This window comes from Ursus maritimus, unplaced genomic scaffold (genome assembly GCF_017311325.1).
Source record: "Ursus maritimus isolate PB19 unplaced genomic scaffold, ASM1731132v1 scaffold_9, whole genome shotgun sequence".
In the NCBI taxonomy this organism is placed as follows: Eukaryota; Metazoa; Chordata; class Mammalia; order Carnivora; family Ursidae; genus Ursus; species Ursus maritimus.
In genome coordinates this window covers 34,412,501-34,432,249 of record NW_024427107.1, presented here as the reverse complement: position 1 = coordinate 34,432,249, position 19,749 = coordinate 34,412,501, and the positions used below count along the sequence as shown (strand labels likewise).

The 19,749-nt window shown below is 32.6% G+C and overlaps 1 long non-coding RNA gene across 1 annotated transcript in view; it reads right to left on the bottom strand.

Moving 5' to 3' along the window:
• Positions 1-215: 215 nt before the first annotated feature.
• LOC103661407 overlaps positions 216-19,749 on the bottom strand; it is a 41,718-nt gene continuing 22,184 nt past the window's right edge. Inside the window, exon 3 of the long non-coding RNA XR_568061.1 lies at positions 216-239. This is a non-coding gene — a long non-coding RNA (uncharacterized LOC103661407). The remainder of the gene's footprint in view (positions 240-19,749) is intronic.

Here is a 19,749-nt window from a genome sequence, read left to right as displayed (position 1 = left end):
CTATAAAGAATTAAGCAATTTTTTTCATTAGAACTGTTTTCCTCAACATCAATTTATTATAATTATTTTTCCTAATATTCCTCCTCTTTGAAAAAGTTATCACTAATTTAATATAGGTTACCATAAGGAAAGAATGATCAGTTACTTTATAAATTTTGTTGTAATATATAGTACTGTACCTTGAAATTTTTCCATTCCTTTTTTTGTTCCCTTTGCAAATATTCATTTATGACATCCTCCTACAAGAAAATAAGATTTGATTGATTAAATGAGCCAATACTTTTTCAGTTATTTCGTATTCTGTACTGTGATTCAAACTACTAGATTTAAAATCAAAGCAAACCTTGAACATGTATAACTGTGGGCAGCTAGAAAACAATGGCTGAGATGTTGAATAGGAACATGACAAAAAGAGATGCAATAACTTGAGCCAAGCATCAGATATGAAGACAAAGTCAGATCTTCAAGACAAACAGGGTTTTGAAATAAAGTTCTATTGGTAGCTTATAATGGGTAATTATCAAATAACTTAATTATATTTATATAAAGTCACACACATACACACACAGTCTTTCCAGGTATTCTGGTATCTTCATAACACTTCCATTTTATAAAATAGAAAACAGCTAAGAAACAGAGGGATGAACCACATTTTTAAAATAAAGTCTTGCTCAGCATGATCTCTGGGTTACTATGTCACACTGAAATTATTCCATTTCTTCTGTGTATATCATCATTTTTGTTTTTATTGCTTTTAAATTCAAATTATGAACACAGTGAGTGAATACAGGTCTACATTTATGTTGAATTTATAGAAAATGTACATAAAAATTAAAAATCAACATTTCTCTTACTAATTATCTCCCAGAAAGCTTCTAGTTCTCAAATGCAAAAGGATATTTTTACATTTTAGAAGGACATGATTGCTCATCGATTGTATTTTACATAACTTAGAAGGACACAAACACATGGATATAAAAACTGATTTCTTAAGCAGAAAAAAGAGAGTACCACTTAACATATGAGCTGTTCATATCAAAACCTGTAATAGTACCTTATGGTCTATGTATAGTCAAAAGAATCCAAGTGATAATAAATTTGGTTTCATACATTATATCATATAATAAAAGTATTAAATACATAATATGCAGCAACTTATTTTTCTTCAGGAATATGATCTTTCACATAAAATAGTAAGTTTCCAGTTGTTCAACATGATGGACAATACGTGCCACAGGTAATAAAATAATCAAATAAACAATGTAATAGAGAGTAAGTCACATAGAGTATTCATTTTCAGCAAACATATATGAATACAAACTACACTAAACATAATTCAAACCTTGGTAATTCACAGGCGCATAAGTATCTTTACTTTAGTATTCAGATAATATCAGTTTACAGTGATTCCTGGGTGATAAATGCTATATAAAACTACTTTTGTTTTTATTTGGAGATTTGTGATAGTTTGGCAATGACTTTTGGAATCATACTTGTAATGACTCCCAGTGTAAAGCAAACCTTAGGATTAAATGTAGTGGCTATGGCTTTCCTGACATTATTATTCCTCATACAAGGATAATCTGCTGCATAACTTCACACTGTAGAATAACTAATGACCCCATTCTCTTTTTGGCAGCCCAAATGAGACATCTTTCAATGAAAACAAAAAACAGATGTTCAACATTAGCAGATGTCCAGGGTGACACACTAAACATATGCAGGGAGTGGAAATCCTAGATCCTCTCATATGTGTAAGAAATGCTGACCAGTGCATGTTAGATTTCCTGGTAGCATCATCTGGTTTTGTAAGAGTAGAATTTTGTTCATGTATTAGATTATGATACCCTCCACATTCCAATCTCTATTCTGCTGCCAAAATTATTTTTCTTTTGAAAATAATATTAATGATCCATTAGATTTTTAAGCTATAATTAGTTTTATTACTTTCATACTCTTTCTACATAAAATAATAAAATAAAAGACTATAACACACAAAGATGATTTATTTGCACTAGTCAAATAAATTCTTAGTCTTTTTTTGCCCCAAATCCATGTGGCTTTCCCTATTATTCATTTTTAGCCCACTCAAATATATTCTCAGTGTCTTCTCAGTGAACCTGTCCCCTTACCTGTGAAGGTCCTTCTCATCCTGTTCAGGCTGCAATACCAGTGTTTGGTTCTCTCCTTACCCTGCTAAACTGCAAAATATTTGCAGAACTTCTGGACCCTTCTGACAGGACCTATACTCCATCCTCTTGTGCTCTCATGCCCTCCGTGGGACAGTCCTCCCAAGCAGGCAACCTTCTCAAACTGCACAGGCTAGGACACTCAGCACTGAACCCTACCCTTCATCCTTACTCTAAGCCATGCTCTGTGTCTACTGTCCTTCTATCTGGATGCCCTCATCAGCTGTCTCAGGCTCCAATATACCCTGCCATGCCACCCTACTAGGTAGATGCCACATTGTCCTGCATGGGCCTCCACACCCTGTCCTGGAGGGCACACTTCCTTGCTGGTGCTGCCCCACCCACCCATGGCTTCAGGACTAAAGTGTGCAGGAAGGGAAGGAAATGGAAAGAGGAAACACTCCTACATATATACTCTGTACATATATCCCTACATATATACTCATATATATACAAAATACATATGTGCATATATTTGTGTATGTGCATATGTATACATATATATATAATTGAGAATAAGCTAATTGTGAAAAAGTCAACTGACACTATTTACAACTGAGCTATTTGTTTCAGATCTTACATTTTGTCACAAATCCAATAATTCCGTTGTGAGTACATGCAAATAAATGTAATAGTTTAACTTGGAGAATCAACTTCTTTTACATATTTGTGGTGGTCCTAAGTTATTTAAATGACTTGACTATTAAATTGTTTCTTACAATTTGTTTCTAGTCATGAAAAAAAATTTAAGATTTTATTTATTTATTTGACACAGAGAGAGAGAGCACAAACAAGGGAGCAGCAGGCAGAGGAAGAGGGAGGAGCAGGCTCCATGCTGAGGAAAGAGTCCAATGCAGGACTCAATCCCAGACCCTGGGATCATGACCTGAGATGAAGGCAGATGCTTAATCGATTGACCCACCCAGGCACCCCTGAAAATATTGTCTTTTTTTTTTTTTTTTAAAGATTTTATTTATTTATTCGACAGGATAGAGACAGCCAGCGAGAGAGGGAACACAAGCAGGGGGAGTGGGAGAGGAAGAAGCAGGCTCACAGCAGAAGAGCCTGATGTGGGGCTCGATCCCATAACGCTGGGATCACGCCCTGAGCCGAAGGCAGACGCTTAACCGCTGTGCCACCCAGGCGCCCCGAAAATATTGTCTTATAAATATAAAATAAAACACATTTTCACAGATCCAAAGAAAAAGATAAATCCTGAATCACTAGCAAAGTTGAGATGTACTTATGAGTTAAGTAAATTGGTTGTTTCCCAACCCAAAGATAAAGAACGTTTTATCTCTCAACACTTGAAAAAAAGTACACTTTCCATCTTCTGAATCCTTTTGTAATTTAGAAGGCATTATTTCATATTTGGTCAACATATTAATCTACTCAACTAGGAACCCATTCTGGGTAATGCTTAATTATTTTTAATTTTCCCCTACATTTGGAATTAAATATAACATATGTATATACACAATACTACTAAAAATAAAGTATATGATGAATATATATTTAGAATATATATTATAGGGAGTGGGAGAGGAAGAAGTAGGCTCATAGCAGAAAAGCCTGATGTGGGGCTCGATCCCATAACGCCGGGATCACGCCCTGAGCCAAAGGCAGACGCTTAACCGCTGTGCCACCCAGGCGCCCCTATTATAGTATATTTAATGTAGTTTCATTATTAGAAGTTTTAAATCTAGAATCCCAAATTTTTGTTTTTTCTACATTTCTTCATCTTTTTTAATCCTTCTTGTGTAATCTCTCTCTTCCCACTTTTCCTAAAATATCTTTCCCTCTCATCCTTTTTTCTAGCTTATTCATCAAGAAAATGTATAAAGCCTGATGTCACACTATTTGACACATGTGCAATTGGATTTAAATTTTAAAACTAAATCTTTTTGAAGGTTTAGTATAACATGAAAATCATTAACTATTATCCATCTAGCTTACACATAGTACCCACTAGTAGAATCATCAGCTGTGCTTACTACTGCCATCTGTCCAGACTACCCTGTCTTTGGTAACCACAGAGCACGTTGCCTCACTGATACAATGAAATGAGCTTTTGTGATTATTCTATTATTATTGTACCTTTATCGCCTATTGCAAATGCAATTTAGCCTGGGAAACGTCTAAGGTTGATAATCCATGGTTTTCTTGAATTCATCTGCTACTTTTAATTGTCATTTGATTGGTTCCTTGGCTTTTAATTAATTACTTAATTAAATAAACTCTGTGTATTTCCCATTATATGCCAATGAAGCCAAAAACTACACAGATGAATGACATTTTTGGTTGTTGTTCTTGAAGAATTCTCAGGTTATTTGAAGATAAATAACCCTTAAAATAATCAGGGGTGCCTGGGTGGCACAGTCAGTTAAGTGACCAACTCTTGGTTTTGGCTCAGGGTCCTGAGATCCAGCCCCACACTGGGGTCCCTGGTCATCACAGAGTCTGCCTAAGTTTCTCTCTCCTTTTCCCTCTGCCCCCCATCCCCTGCATGGTCTCTCTCTCTCTCAAAAACAAATAAATAAATCTTAAAAAAATAAAAATAAACAGAGCAAAGTTACACTGAAATAGGTATTTTATGTTTTCAGTGATAACACTGATGATGCTTTCCCATAAAGTTCAATAAAAACTATACCTTATCTGACTCCTATTATAAATGATAGGTTAACAGACACAACCAACAAACTACACTATTTATTTCTTGCTCCTGTCATATTCCAAAGAAGGTTGGTAGGGATGGGTAGTGGTACCGCTTTGCATAGACACTCAGGAACCCAAGCTCCATCTGTGGCTTCTCAATTCTAGAGGCCTCAGAGTCCTCCTCTAGACAAGGGAAGATGGAGAATGAAGGATCACGAGTGGGAGAATATGGAAATTACAAGGAAATCTGAAAAATGCAATCTAGCTGTGTGTTCAGGAAGAAAGTAAAAAGATTTTGGTGAGCAACCAGCTAGTTTCTGTCATAACATTATTTTTAGGTCTTTGTCAACTTCAAGGATAGTTTACGGTTGATCATTTCACAAGATAGAAACAAAAATCATGGAAAAATGATAGAGAAATTCTAATCAATATTGAGATTTTTAACATGACAAATATCTTTTTTTTTCTGGCAGTTGACATGTTGTAATAGATTTGTTCATATTTTGTTGTAAGGAGTTATTTTCACAAGGCAGTTCTATATAGTATGTTTTGATTCTTATTTAAATAACCCTTATGGACCCATCCAATTTTGGCGCTGTTAGAAATGGGAGACCTAGGAGATAATCTATAGGTGAAGATACTGAAGATTCTATAGGTAGGTAGCAAATATTAGCTAACTCATTTTACTCCAGCTCTCAAACCTAACACCCTTAAAAAAAATGCACTTTGAGTAGAAGAAAATACTTACTAACTATTACATATACACTTTTTAAAATTCACAGTAATTGTTTGGTAAAATTTAATCTTGGGGGGATTAGATTCTTATAATCTAAACATCCAACATATTAAAAAAGCATAAAAATAACAAAGTGTACTATTTTTGTAATTTTAGAAAGAAATTCATTTAGAGTATTGTTAATAAATGAGAGATTACTTAATAAAGTAAAACAAAATCTATTGTTCAGCAAAAGCAAAACAGCAACTAGCTTTCTGAAGAACTAATCTAACCTGAAACGCAGACAAAACTTTTGACTCTGGTATTTGTGTAAAACATTTAGGAAAAGATTATAGAATCTTTGAAACAGAACCTTAGACATATTTACATTAGCACCATGGTCCTGGAATTTCCTCTATAATTTTCTTGACACAAGGCATCCCAATCTTATCCTCAACACTTCCAGTGGATGGAGTCTTACTACTTCTCAGGTGAACACGAGCCATTGCTGAATATATAGGTCTTTATAAAAGGCTATCTTATACTGACTTAAAATAAAATCCCTTATGACTTTCAACCATTAATCTTTGTTCTGTTATCTGAGACAATAAATACGTTTATATGTTCTACATAAGATATTTTTAAATAAAGATCATGATGGATTTAATGCAATCAATCCATCTTCTTTTCTCTATTCTGAACATCTTTCTTTAGCCCAGTTCTTTATTATTTCCAATTAAATTGTTGGGTTCCCTTTCAGAATGCCTGTGGGTATTCCTAACCAGAAAAACACATTTGAGATGAGAAGCAACACACTTGGCATTTGCGATATCATTTTTAACATAAAAATATGCAGTAAAAATAACAGACTCCAATAATGAAATCCTTGAACTTCAAATTTCTCATACAATACAATAAAGTTATGTTCATACTCTGTTACTTGTATTTATTTTTTTGGAAAAATGATGGTATTATTATCTCAGGAAATTTGTCATGGTAACCTCAATTTCTCAGGAAAAAAATATGTGTGGTTCTAGAACAAAATAGTTATTAGGATTTGAATTATTGGAAGTTTCTTTAGTGCAGTAAAATATTTTAAACTCATTTATGCAAAGGTATCCTTTTTTACAGTAAAATGGTCAAAGTAGTAAGAGATATAAATTTCTGAGTTGTCTTATTCAAGAACTTTGCTATTCTGAGAATTGCACCTACTTAACATTTGATAATGGGGGGCAGATTTGGAAAATATTCTTGTAGCTTCTGAAAAAAATTAGTCTTTATCAAGTAAATAGTTAAGATACTGTATAAGAAAGCTCAAGGAATCTGACAAAGATAATAATAACCTCATATACATAAATGTTAGCTGTATTAAAAACAAAACAAAACAAAACAAAACAAAAAACAAGAAACAAGAAACTTTTCCTACAGAAGGAACATTTGCTTGAGAGACCAGCCAGTTAATGCATATCTTAAGTGGCCTTTTTGAATGTTTCTTCATCAGAGTGCCTGACGTCAGTATAAGTCCTCAGAATAAAGTTAAATAATTCCGCGATTAGAATGGTGAATGATGAGCTTTATTTTGGGAGGCCAGTATAGGCTTTGGGTCAGAGAAACAGGGTAGCATTATCAGAGTTTTACACCATCCTGCTGCTATTAGGCTCACACATATACCTGCTGAAGGAATCAAGAGCCCAGCTACACATCAATGGTAAACTCAGTAATCTTCCCCTGCTGCCGACTATGTCCACATGGTCCAAAAAAGCTAAGGCTTCTTTAAGCATAATCTGCATTTCTTGGTTTTGTACAGAGTTCATACCTGGGTTGAAGATGAGAATTCCAACAAACTGATGTGGATGTCTACAAATATAGACATAAATTCAAAGAGCATAATAGATACATTTATACATAATAGAATGTTACATCACATTCCTGGAAATTAAAAACATAACTAGATATATTTTTTAAAACTTCCTGCATCAGATGAATAGTAAAACAGATAGACTTGATGATTCACTTAGGTAAGCTGTAAGATTAAACAGAGGTTTTATCTTAATACATTAAAAAGTACAAAGGAATTAAAGTGGAAAGAATGAATAAAGTTAGAAAAATGAAGAGCCAATATGGATTTCACATGTGCCAGAAGGGATAACAGAGATTAGAACCTTTTATAACATGAGAACTTTAGTGTTCAGATGCCACAACTACCTTTCTGAACTCATCTCTTCCCCTCATCCACTCCAGCCACTCTGGCCTTCTTTATATTCTTCGCACTTGTTTGGACCTTTGAATATGTCTGTTCCTTCTGTCTGGGACACACTTCCAAAAGATAAATGTTTGACTCATTCCTTCAGGTCTCTGCTCAAATGTCAGTATATCCATAAGGGTTTCTCTGTTTATGCTTTATAAAATTACCCCTCCAACCCAATCTGGGGCACCCCATCTTTCTCTAGCTCTGCTATATTTATCCCTACAATGCTGATTACAGTCAAATAATTTATGTACACTTTTATTTTCAGTCTTTTTGTCAGAATGCAGGCACCTGCTCTGTTTTGTCACCTACTACGTCCCCTGTACTCAGAGTACTGTCTCAAACATAGTAGACACTTAATAAATACTTGTTGAATGACTGAATGAATGAAAAAATGAATAAATGGTAGACAACAAAGAAATTTTCTTAAGTTTCTGAAAGTTATAAATTCAAAACAAAAAGCACAACTTTCATTGGCAAGAGCACATGTTCAGAAATTAATGACCTCAAGAACAAAGGAGAGTCAAGACAGAAACTTAAGAAAAAAGCATAACACAGGGAAAAAACCATAACACAGTTGATTTCAGATCGTTTATCTGCAACAACGAACAATGAAACAATAAAATAATCTTGAAACTGTGGTTATTTACTCAACTAAGCTAGCATTCAAATGTGAGTTGATAATAACATTTTGGTACAAGAAAACATGGAAAAAGATTTTAAAAAAATCAAACTGGGGAAAAGGCATCTTGTAAAGACTTAAGAGAGAGGAAATTTAAACTTAAAAATAAATATTATCATTGGAAATGTGACTTTGAAACACTTAAATTAGGAAATTATAGATAACTAAATAGTGGCAGGATATCAGAAATTACTAACATTTGTGTATTAACTTTCCAGATGAATTAAAAAGAACATTAGGTGAAATATCTGTTTATATTTCCAAATTCATTTTGAATTGGAAAATGGAAGCGTGTATCTGGATCATTGAGTAATATGTTTACTGTGATTTTCATATATGGATTTCTAGTAGAGATGTTTTATTTTGTGTTAGAAGGAAGAAATATTAGGGGACAAGAAGGACCTTAATTTTTATTTCATTTATCTTCTGTATATTTCATCCTAGAAACATGAATCAAGATTTTGAAAAAGTATCTGGTGTCTGGTCAAGAATACTGAAGACAATATATAAAGAACACATTTCAACCCCAAATTATTTCAAACCCAATTCTTTCATAATAAAATACTCTCTAAGGAAAGGGACTAAATGGTTGTTGAAACACATTCAGTCAAATTTGCTATTTATTTTCTTTACTAAAACAAATACATACATGGATCATATTGTAAAGGGTTTGAAAGTACAAAAGTATCTGAAATAAAAATAAAAATTCTTATCTTCTCACTTCTTCCAGCCACACTTCCCACCTTACAGATAACCACTGACAGACATTAACAATGATAAGTTCTAGGAACATGCAAGTTGGAATTTCGATAGCAAGAACATAGGTCTGCAAAGATATCCTGTCAAATAAATTACTCATGAAAGTACCAAAAGGATTTTGAGAAAGAATATTGTGATTTTCCTATTTCAAGACAGGAAATTAAGCCAACTCAATGCTAATTCTTATGGGAACATGCATAATCAGAACACAGGCCTTCTTATTTTTTGCAATACAGAACTGAAACATAAATGAATTACTTGAGCTAGGGCTCTCAGTTCACATGCAATAATTTTCTGGTTTATACTTTGACGATTCTAAATAAAACATCAATTAACTTTTTAAATATAAAAATGGCATTCTAACATTTATAAAATCAGTCTCTATTTATAAAATATAACAGTTGTACCAGGTGGACTCTTTGTTCAGCTTATGCTAACATTTTAACAGAGGTTAAGGTAGAAACAGGAAGACACTGCTTCTGCACTTAAGCAGCTTATGTTTTAGTAGAAGGGAGAGGTAATTTTAAATGACTGATAAATGAAATTAAATAACATGCAAGGTCCAGAAGCAAAATGGAACAAGGAAGGGAGACAGGAACCTTCCCAGCAGGTGTGCAGCATTCAGAGAGGCTTCAGAGGGGAGGCTTCCCATGGAGAGGATTTGAAAAATGAACTTACTTACTAGGTTTGTAAGAGAAAAATACAACATAGGCAAAAGCACAGAGGTGTGAAATAAGATGGTGCATTTAAGAAATTTAAAGCAATTTGGCATTGGCGGAGCATAAAGTAAAGAAGAGTAAATGTCAGGAGAGGACCCTGGAGAAGTTGTCAGGAGCTGAATCATGGATGGACTTGTATTAGCTAAGTCACTTGGACTCTAACCTATAAGACATGCATATGAATGAAAGTTTTAGAATTGGGGAACGGTTAGAGGTTGTATAATCCAAATGTACCTAAGACTTTCTAAATCATCTATTACCATTGAGTGCATGTGATCTGTGAGCAATATTACACAAAATTCCTGAGCGTCTATGTTCATCTGTCATTGCTGGAAAGGTCCTGATAGCAAATTTGACAAAAGAGTCTGGATTATGTATTGTCAAATAAGGAAATTCTGGGCTTAGAGGGAAGGTCATTAATTTTAGAAACATATCAGATTTGTTAAATCACATTGAAAATCATTAGCAAAATGTGATTTGGCCTGGATTCAATAATAGATTTCACTTGTTTCAGTCTTGATGGTAAACTATGGAAATATTAACTCACTGCATATTTTTGTTTTCAATCAATCATTTAAAGATGCTATACGCAAATAATGATTCATGGAACATTGCGTCAAAAACTGGGGATGTACTGTATGGTGACTAATATAACAAAATAAAAATTATTTTAAAAAATAAAGATGTTCATTTATCTGCCTTAAAGAGTTGAGTGCTGTTGTGGAATGTCTCAAATAAAAAAGTATTGCTCTTAGTTTAAAAATGTATAAGCTTGTTGGGGATGCAGGGTGTAAACATTTTAAATACTAAATAATGCAAGAGATAAATAAAAGAAGGTATCACTAGGTAAGTGTCAGCTTTATTGCTAAATGAATTTCTTTACTGCTAAAGAAATAAGCACTATTCACTTGTGACTTCCTTAGAAATTATTGTTTTCTTCAATTCTAAGATTTATCATCGCTTTTATCAAATGGATCTGGTCTAGATAAATATATTAGTCAATTACCAAAAATATGTCCATTATTACAATATTGGATCTAGGATGCTAGATCACCATAACGCACATGAATGGAATACCACAAGATGATAAGCAGGAGAGTACATGATCCATAAAAATGGATAAAATTGAATACCTTAGTTCAAGTAGTAGAAGTCATTGCAAATATGAGGTGACACAGAATAAAATAAATAGGTAAAGTGGTAATTTGTACATGAGTCAAACCCCTTTCAACAGAGAAGTGAAATTGCAATTTAACATTCAGTGAGTTTCCAAGGCAGTGCCAGAACCCTGCTAGCTTTTAAAGCGAGTGAAAACAGAATAATATTAACCTTACATAATTTGAATGTGTGATGGACTATCTTGAATGCATCATGCCCCAAGGTACCATTTGTTACCAAGGATCTGCCAAAGACCACTAAATTTCAAATTCAATAAATTCAGGACTAAGTTGAAAAGCCAGTGATGCCTAAATTATCAAGACTATTTTGTCAAACTTTAATAAAAGATGAGACATTGAATGTCTTGGTAGTCAATAGTCATCAGAGCAATGATGGATTATTGGCATGCACACTATTTCACACTTAACTGAGTTGATGTGAATGTTTTCTTTTTACTGACTTCATTTTAAATGGTATAGGAATTAAGTTCCAGATTTATTTTGGTTATCCACAGAATTTCTATGAACGGTATTTATAAGCAAAAGACTTCCAAAGATGGTAGTAGAGACTTTAAGACTATCCTGAAACCATTAAATAAAATTTGATAAAAATAAACATTTAAACATATTTGACTGTACTATCATATAAGCAGTAAAGAAAAAAGCTAAAAGGAAGTCAAATTTGTCAATTGCACACTGGTTAACATTTTTAAAAGAATTCATAAAGATATATATCCAATACCTAGATTAAATAAAACAGAATTGTGCCATACTTAAATAAAAGTGTGGATCAATAGTGCTTTGCCTACAGTTTCTAGAATATGAAAATAAATATGAAAGATGTCATTTCTAGAATAGATTCCTGAAGATACAGTATATAGAATGGGTAGGAGCATGGGCACTAGAGCCAGATAGCCTGGATTCAATTTCCAGTCATGAGCTTTATGAACCAAATGACTTTGGGAAATTTATCCAACTCCTTTGTACCTCAATGTCCATATCTCAAAAACAGAGATGATAATGCAGCTACCTCATAGAATTGTAAGGATTTAAGTCATTAAATATAAAGCATAGAGCAAATGCTTTGTGTTAACTATTAACTACACAACTATAGCAATTTAAAATCAAAGAGAATTGAAAATCAAAAAGATATCTCTAGTATCTTTTGGAAAAGGAAGCTCAGCTGAGTGTTATTTTTTTCTTTCTTAAAATGAGTGAAGCAGTATCTTACAGGAGTATTTTGATATTATTCATTTCTACCATTAAAGATGAGACACATGTATGATTTATCTCTTTAGAAAAAAAAGTTAATGCTTGTGATAGCCACAGGTTATCTAGTTTTATCATTCTTAGACCTGTAGGGAAATTAATTGTAATAATTAACTCCATGTTTAGCTATTTTTAAGATGTCTGGTTATAACAAAACGTGGTTTAAGATGAAAATTAAATGAATTAGAAAACTCAAGGTTTGCTTTATATTAATGGGTAGAACTATAACAGAATTATACATTGAACACATCATGTTGGTTCTTCTGTTAATGTTAAATTTCATTATTTTTCAGATTGGTATACATTATTACTCACAAATATCACAGGGACCCTAGTATGTATTTGTCCGTGTTGAAATGTTAAGCATTATTTTTAATCTTGAAGTGTAAAAGCGTAAACCTTTTGGAAAGTATTATATATCTATATCTACATTTATATCTATGTCTATAAAATATAATTTTTCCCTTTCTTAGTCTATTTTTTTCAATACTTTATTGTCTAGTATATAACTATTTAACCTGAGTTCCTCCATCCACCCACCTTCAGCATTTTCAGAAATTAATACATCCTCTGTTGGGGGCTGCATAGGAAAAGAAAACAGGAAAAACTCCCAACAGGTTATGTACATACTCGGACAGGTTCATTGCAGTTCTTTGCTATGTTTGCTCTGTGTTCTTTTGTTATTATTTATAGCTGTGCTATCTCTTCTCACAAACTATGGGCCATAACTTTCTAAAAGCCATGATTAAAAAGGACTGGGGGGGGGGGTTCTCCTTTCTCTTACATTTTACAGAGATTCTGAGTGGTTTCTAGCTTAGCGTAAAATTGTCCTGATTATTTTGTGATTGATGTTAGTATGAGTAATAAAAATAATGGTTGAGAATCTACGTTAAAAAGTAGGGAATTTGGTAATGTACTTGTGCTTTTGGCTGCAAAATATAAGCAGGCCATTGTACTTCATGAAAACAGCAAATTTTGCACTGTCTCTGTACACATTGGCAAGGCTACATTGAGATAGTCCAGATGTGACAGATGCATGAATCGCACTGAGCTGATCTTTATCCTGGAGGAAATCCCAGAATATTCTGGCCAGAGAAAGGTTAAAGAAAGCACTTAGACTTACATCATGTACAACTTTAAGTCCGGAAGCAATAATGAATAGCTTGTTTTGTTTATTTGTATTTGAGATTTTTAAGACAACACCCATTGTCAAATGCCACAGGGCATATGTATCATGAAAAGTAAACAAAATGCAAAAAGCTAAAAGTCATTTTTAATTAACATATCAATTATGAAAAGCTCAACTGAACAGATGTCCCTTGCTTTGTGCCCAGAAGTTCAATGAACTGGAGCTCTGTCAGGTCAATAGAAAAAAGTTCTACAGACTAAAAGTCTTAGGACTCTTAAAAGGAGCACTCTTGTTGATTTTACCCTTTGTGATTGTATGTATAGATATCCCTCTAAAAATATCAAAGGCTAATGTCATATGAAGTTTTACTGATTGTATTTGAATTTTATTACTGAGGAATTATATTTTTATTACATCATTCAATATACATGTATGGAAGTCACAGAACTAAGTATACCTGGAATATATAAACAACATCAAACCCTTCCTGTACTCATATCCTCAATCTGTTTTCCACATGAGTAATTTTTTATGAAATATAGACTGCATACCTTCCTGCGTAAAAATCTCGGTGGAATACTAGTGATGGTAGGAGAAGATCTGGCTATATAAAAAACAAAAAATTACAAAATATAACACTAAGTAACTTATGAGATTCCTCTGCCATAAATATCCAACACAATCTCTCCATTTCAACCCTGTGTTTTCCTTACTAACTTAATGATTCATGTGGTGCTCCAAGTACAGATCATCTCACCACTTCCTACCATCTACATATGGAAACTCTGTTGATTCTTCAAAGCTTAGATAAAATGTTTCATATAGAATCATTACATCTATACTTCATAATTTCTACCTGCAAAATTAACTGTTCCTTTCCCTTGTCTTATTGTTTTTGATAAGAATGCATTCTAGCCCTACTATGATGATTTAAAGAAGTCATAGGTTGATTGGATTAATGGTATACAGATCTGTTGGTAGGCTGTTCAATTTACTAAAGCAAACAATGAAACAGGCTCTTTCTATCTTTTTTGCTACAACACCTGTTTGAGGCACCATGATAACAAAATGGCCACTTCTTTTTTCATAGCCTGTGTTCTAGGCTAGAAGAATGAGAAAGGTCAAAAACATTTCTCTAGTGAGATATAGTCTGTTTCTTTAGAAGTGAAGCCATCTGTAGAGAACCTTCTAAATGTTTAATCAGGTGACATGAACACTCCAGCTGCAACAGAGTTTGGGAAAATAAATATTTTTAAATTTCAGAATCTAAAGTAGAAAACACTGAAAACATCAGTATGTAAGTGACTCCATAATGTTTCTCCAACTGTCATAAAACTAACCAATTTTGCTATATTATAGGTATTAATATAATTTAGTTATGTTCAATTCTGCAATTCTGAGTTCCTTGAAAGAAAAGACTATACTTTTAATAATCTTATCCTTCATGCCAGGAATCATTTTTAGACTATATTTGTAGAACAGATAGCTCCAGGAAGAAGATACTTTTCATAGAACCACAGGCTTTGACATAGGACACCAGAGATCTATACACCGGCGGAAGGGCAACCTGAAAATAGGCCAATCATGATCAAATCATAATCTTCCAATAATCTTCCTGCCAACTAGAAAGAAAAATTCCCTCTGGAAGAAAATAACGTCATTCTAAGCCTCTATATTTTTGTCAAACTGTTTTTCAAAGAGAGATTTTATCATAATTCATTCCTACCAAAAATGTATGAGAGTTCCAATAGTTTTACATCCTAACCAACCCTTAGTACTATAATTTTTTAAATTTTATTACCTATGTAGTGATATTTCATTATAGTTTTATTATTTATTATATTGAAGACTAATTATGTTGAGCATTTTCTCATGTGCTTTTTTATTTGTATGTCATGTTTTGTGAAGCTTATGTTCAAAATTTGACCATATTTTTCTTAGTTTGTCTTCCTTTTTTCCTTTGTAAGAGATATTTTTATATTCCCTGTCCTTTATTGCATATATATCTTTCAAATAAGCTCTCCTAGTGTTGGTTTTACTGTTTTATTTTATTAACCATGACTTTAGATAATATTTTATTAAGATATAATGTGCATACCATAAAATTTACACTTTTACAGTGTACAGTTTAGTGTTTTTCTTCCTATAGTCACAGAACTGTACAATCACCAATATTATCTAATTTTAGATGAACAGAAATTTTTAATTTTATAGTTCAATTTATCACTTTGTTTTCTTTATATGACTCATGTTTTCTCTCTTGTCTAATAAGTCTTTGTTTACTCCAAGTCGCAGAAGTTTTCTTCCATGTTTTCTTCTGAAATTTGTGCTTTTAACATTTTTTTTAGTTAAATTGTATCCATGAGGTGGGATAAGGCACAAAGTTTATAGTTTTTCATATGTATATCCAATATTTACAGCACAATATGTTGAAAAGGCTATTCTTTCTTCATTAAAATATGTTTTCAACTTTATTGACCGTCTATGCATGCATCTACTCCTTTTTTTTCTTTTTCAATTTTTTATTTAAATTTTAGTTAGTTAACATACAGTGCAATGTTGGTTTCAAGAGTAGAACTCAGTGGTTCATCACTTATATATACCACACCCAGTGCTTATAATAACAAGTCCCTCCTTAATGCCTAGCACCCATCTAGCCCATCTCCTACACACCTCCTCCATCAATCCTTAGTTTTTCTCTATAATTAAGAATCTCTTATAATTTGTTTCCCTCTCTCCTTGCATGTGTCTACTCCTATTTGTATGTTCTGTTCTGTTGATTCATTATACAAATATCCTTTGGCCAGTGTAGCTCAATAGTATATCTTGATATCTGGTTCATCTTTTTCTAAATTGTGCACATCTATTTTAAATATTTTCATATATTTCTAAATTGTTTTGGCTATTCTGTATACTTTAAATTTACATATAAATTTTATAATCAATTTTTCAATTTGTAGAGAAAAGCATTCTGGCATTTGTATTGCAATTGTGTTTAACTATAGAACAAATTGGGAATGATTGCCATGTTAACAATTTTGAATCTTTAAATCCATGAACATGGTATACCTCTGCATTTACTTGTCTTCTTTGGTATTTCTCAACAATTATTTTTAGTTTTCAGTGTACCTAAATATTTCATGGTTTCAGTTGTATTTTATTTGATGTATTTTCCCCATTTTTTGAGGTATAATTGACAAAATTGTAAATGTTTAAAGTTTGCAAAATGATGACTTCATATACATAAACATTGTGGAATTACTGCTACAATCAAGTTAATTAACATAATTAACACATCCATCACCTTACATAAATCCTTTTTTTTTTTTTTTTTTGGAGAACAGATACCAAAATTTTGAGTAAGAAATGTACAGCAAAATTTTATATATGCCCCCCATACATATATATATAATGTTTTATATTATATTATATTATATTATATTATATTATATTATATTATGTGTGTGAGTGTGTGTCTTGTTTTAATCCTATTGAGAATGGTGCCATTTTTGTTTAAGCAGGCAATAGACCTGGTTAGTCAGGTTCAGGCTGTAAGTTGCAGCACTTTTGTGGGCTGTTATTCCACTGTCAGTTAAGTTTTCAAGGACATTGAAGTGCTCTTCAGATCTGTCCCTATTATGCACCACACATGGCCAGCCTGGGTGGTGGTCTATCTGCTGGCTCAGTTCTCGAAGTCTTTTTTTAATGCTGATTAGGAATAGTTCTACAGATACGCGGCTCAGGTGTGAGCTCAGGATTTTTTTAAAACAAATTCATAGACTGACTTTCATGAACTCCTTCATCTAGTTATTCTCTCTGGTACTTTCCAGTTCTCTGTGGTCCCCCTTCCATTTCCCTGGCCAGAAGGCTGGGGAATTAGTTATCCCATTTTGCCTTGTACTTCTGAGACTGTACTCACCTACAGGACCAACCAACATGAAAAATTAAAGGGAAAAAATAATAAACTCATTGTCGGTTTGCTGTTACTTTGAATTCTTGTTTTCTTCTCCAATATACCTGTCACTATTTACATTAAAAAATGCTCAATAGCTTCCTTATGCATTCTGTCCAGGTTCTATAACTTCATTAGGTGAGAAAGACAGGGAAGAATGTGTTTACTCCATCTTACCTGGCACTAGGTCCAAAAGCATTATTCTTAACAACCAAAAACTCGGAAAAAGCAAAATGTCCATAAATGGTAAAATCAATTGATTATATTTATAATGTAGAATAATAGCATATTTATACCAAGTACTGTCATTCATCAACGAAAAAGTATCAAAAACTGCTGCGCCCACAGCATTGATAAATGTCATAGACATAATATCAGGAGAGGAAGCCCATGACAAAATAATGCATACTATATAATTCTATTCATACAAAGTTCAAGAAAAAGTGAAACTAACTTGTGAGAAAGATAGATTAACTCTTACCTTTGGGGAGAAATCAACGACATGGAGTGAAAATGAGGAAGGCTTTTGGGGTGCTGGCAATGTTCTGTATCATGAACTTTGTGAACTTTGTAGTGGTTACAGGTTATTGTCATGTACACTTAAGAACTGCACACTTCTACTATATGCATATTATACCTCATTAAAAAACTTATAAGGAAATGAAAATAATAAAGTGAAGCAAACTGGTCATATCACATTATATTTTACATTTTGTGCACAAACTTCCAGAGTGACTGTAATTGCTACTTGGTTAATGTGTGTTATTACTTTATGTCCCTCATGAGGTCAACTTGGCAAATACTCCTTCTGCCATCCTATCTCTTAAACCCTTTGTCTCTTTCTCTGTTTAACTCTGTTGCTATCTTTCATATACATATACTTAGTGTCATGATGCAATTTAATCCTGAATCATGTGAGTTTAAATACAAATCTAAAAATAGCTAAATATCACAACATGAAAAAAAACCTGAATAAATGAAAGACTTCAGATTTTTGTTAATCTTTCTGAATACAAAGAACATTAATCTTCCAAGGTGAAGAAAAATCCATAGTAATAAGGAATTCTATTCTTAAGTTGTAAATCATAATTTTAATTTTCCTTAGAATTAAAGCCTTTGGTCCTGAAAAAAATGCATGGCCATTAGAAGATCATCACATTTCAGAAATGATAAGCACTCAATTAAATCAGTGCAGTTAACAATAGAATGTGTCATATATTAGGTTGTCAAATCATATGGTGACTCTAATTTCCTACTACATAGAATTAAAACAATCATGGTAGAAATTTTTGGGTCATTAGATCCCTGGAGTTGTCAACACATGTTAAGTAGTACAACTTTAGTAAACTTCTTTGTGTCATTTGGTTAACTGATTGAATCATTTGTACATGATTTACTTAAGGGTACAATAGGAATAGCCTAACAACATTAATTATATATCAAATAACAGGCATAAATTGACCAATTTGCATTCACTCTCTGTACTTTATGTATTTCATGAGCAATAATATATTGCACCTTATACACATGGCAAATGGCAACAAGGAAATTTCATTGTAGCTGCAATAGTGACTCTCTTATTTCAAAAATAAAACTCCTATTAAAATAATAGAGAAACTCAAATGATCTTTGTTATTTTAAAATTATTTATGCAGGAAAAAAATTGTTGTTTCAGTAAGTTTTTAGAAAATGTGAAAACCATTTTCAAAAGCAGAAAGCTTTTTTGCCAAGCTCTAGAAATTTCCTTTATATTAGTTTTTTCTTCTGAAAAACTATGATTACAAACAGAAGGATTTCTCACAATGATTATGCATGAAAGTAAGCACATTAAATCAAGAGTAATTTTAAGAGACCATAACATTTGTTCTAATTAGAAACAGAGCAATTTTCATATTGCAACATAACATTTGCTTTTTGCTTCTTAAACTTTATTTTCAAAATTGATTTGGTAGGAATATAAAACAAGGTAGTCACAGTAGATCTCTTAAAATTCCTCTGTGCTTATAGTTATTATTTATATTTATATTAGAGAATATTAATTTAAACTAAAATTTAAAATCATGTATATATAGTACAGATGCTCCACAGCAATCATAATGTTTAGGACCGGGAATGTAATAGAATAAACTGACCATTTCAAATGATTAATTAAATTAAATGCTAGCCTATTGAGTCATTTTAGAAGGTCTCTAAAGGGAAAGATTGGGTTTTATTCATTTAATTAAAATATTTTCTGAGCTATCTTAATATAATTATTCCCTCCATCCATTCTCTT